The sequence below is a fragment of the Oreochromis niloticus genome, linkage group LG6, assembly GCF_001858045.2.
Source record: "Oreochromis niloticus isolate F11D_XX linkage group LG6, O_niloticus_UMD_NMBU, whole genome shotgun sequence".
NCBI lineage: Eukaryota > Metazoa > Chordata > Actinopteri > Cichliformes > Cichlidae > Oreochromis > Oreochromis niloticus.
Genome location: NC_031971.2, coordinates 19,677,841 through 19,680,094, shown reverse-complemented (window position 1 = coordinate 19,680,094; position 2,254 = coordinate 19,677,841). Strand labels below are relative to the sequence as shown.

The window sequence follows — 2,254 nt, the reverse complement described above, 5'->3', positions numbered from 1 at the left end:
CAAAAAAGCCCCTAAATAAATAGCTTCTAAGCCATAAATTGAAACCCTGCTGACAAACTAAACAAAAAATAGATTTGTCAACTATAATACAAATTAAAATACGTATGCAAATTAACATTTAATGTGTTTCATGAGAAGGTTCAACAAACACTCAGTTTTCAAAAAGTAGACATTTCTGGCAATTATTTTGTGGTCAAAGCTGATATGATTATGCTGCACTCATTTCATCACAAGTATCAGAAATAATACATTTTAATAGATTTGTCCAGTAGTTAAAGTAAACATTAATCTTTATGTCATCAGAAAACATTGCATATGCACTGTAATGTCGGTCTCCACCCTTTAGTGTTTGCAAACTGGTAAACAGATGGAAATACCTTGCTATGATTACAAATCAGAAGATTTAGCAGCTTAACAGACAAAGAACAGAAAGAGACTGAGGACATAAATACACAGAAGGGTAATAAGGGAAGCGTAAACACCTGGGGAGAAACATCTGACACAAATGACCATGACGCCACAGGGGGTAAGTAAAACTAAGCACATTAACCATAGAAACAAGACTTTCAAAATGAAACAGGAAATAGAGACAGACATGAACTGGGACATGAAAGCTTGACAAAAGAAACAGAGGGAGCGAGAGAGGGAGAGGGACACAAGGGGACCTACATAGAATAGGAAGCATAGAAAAAACATAAACCAGAGCAAACCGAACAAAGACAAACTAATAATGATACTAGAACTTAACATTGTGTCATAAGTAATACAAAATAGAAAATAGAAAATAACTCAACTATACCCTTACTTAAGAATAGCACATGACTTTAACATAATATTAACATAAAAAATCAACAATACAAAATAATACAAAATGCTGGGTCACAGACCCACCCCTGAACGGTGGTAAAATATAACACCTGATTATTTTCTAGTTTCTTTACATTTTTTAAAAAGCCAGAAGACAGACATATAGGACCTGGTCACCATTACCCCTACATTTTAAAGGGTAGACAATTATACTTAAAGTAGCATACACAAACAACAGTTAGTTTTGTATTTGACTCATACCTGGTCAATCTCACATCACTGTGTTGCAGCAAAAAGATTAATCAGGTGTGTCCCTGATTATTGCCTAATTGTGTTTACCCTTGTTAAGATGAGAATGTTTTCTAAGAGTTACTATTTCCCAACAATTACGCAAATGAGGTTAAATCATCACTTGCATCTGTGTATAAAAAGCTCCACTCTCAGTACAGCATTACCACAATCATCCACATCCCTGAGACAGTCTGCTAAAGTTGTGAAGACCTGACGGTAACATTTCTCATCAATCTCTTATTGCTTCTGTGTTTTCTGTATAATGTTGATTGGATAGTGATTTTGCAGATGGTTTGGACCACATCTCATCAGAATTATTGTTAACAGGTGAAATCACTGAAACCATGATCAAGATTGTGTTTCTACTTGGATGCCTGCTGAGCCTTGCTCTGGCAAATCCTGTAAGTGTAATATGACTGTAGAATGATATATATTGCACTGTGTGTGTAACTGTGTAACCAGAGACTGTGTCAGTGCTCCTATCCTGTCATATCCAAACAACACATTTGCATGTTTGTTTTTAAACAGAATGACTCAGCACACGAGCGCGATGCACGTTCTTCATCTGGGGAGGGGGTGAGTCTCATGTTTGTCTTTCTAGGTTTGAACATTAGACACACTGGACTCTCTGATATTTACATATCTCAAAGATGTTATTCACCAGAGAATGCATTACCACATGTAATAATATATATTACTGATTTTCTTGCAGAGTTTTGGGACCCTAAATCGTCTTACCCTGCTACTACCTCTTCTACAGAATCCAACACTTCTGCAGAATTCAACGCTCCTTGCTTTGATTCTTGCTGCTATACGATAAGCTGCTCCTTAACCAACAGCTACAACTGCCACAAAGGATGAATTGAAAACGAACAAACAATGAATAAAAACTTTTGTTAAATTGCACTGGGATTTTTTTATTTATTTACAGGATTATTGAAAATACCCGCTTAATTTTGAGTGACTGGGTGTTACAAAGAGTTTAAAAAACCCAGATTATTCTAGTCAATATAAACAACATCTCCTTGTTCATGCAGTTTCTCCCAAATCAACCAAATAATTCAGTATGCATTATCACAGAATATGTAGCATATTTATAGATACCTATGTTTGTCAAAAACCATATAAGTGGAGATTATATTAAGGCTTGCCTGGA

General features: G+C 35.5%; 1 long non-coding RNA gene across 1 annotated transcript; it reads left to right on the top strand.

Moving 5' to 3' along the window:
• The first annotated feature begins 1,233 nt into the window (after positions 1-1,233).
• Positions 1,234-2,004, top strand: LOC109202451 (uncharacterized). The gene is made up of 4 exons (XR_002062365.2): positions 1,234-1,314; positions 1,426-1,499; positions 1,627-1,674; positions 1,811-2,004. It is a non-coding gene; the product is annotated as an uncharacterized LOC109202451 (long non-coding RNA).
• The last annotated feature ends 250 nt before the right edge of the window (positions 2,005-2,254 follow it).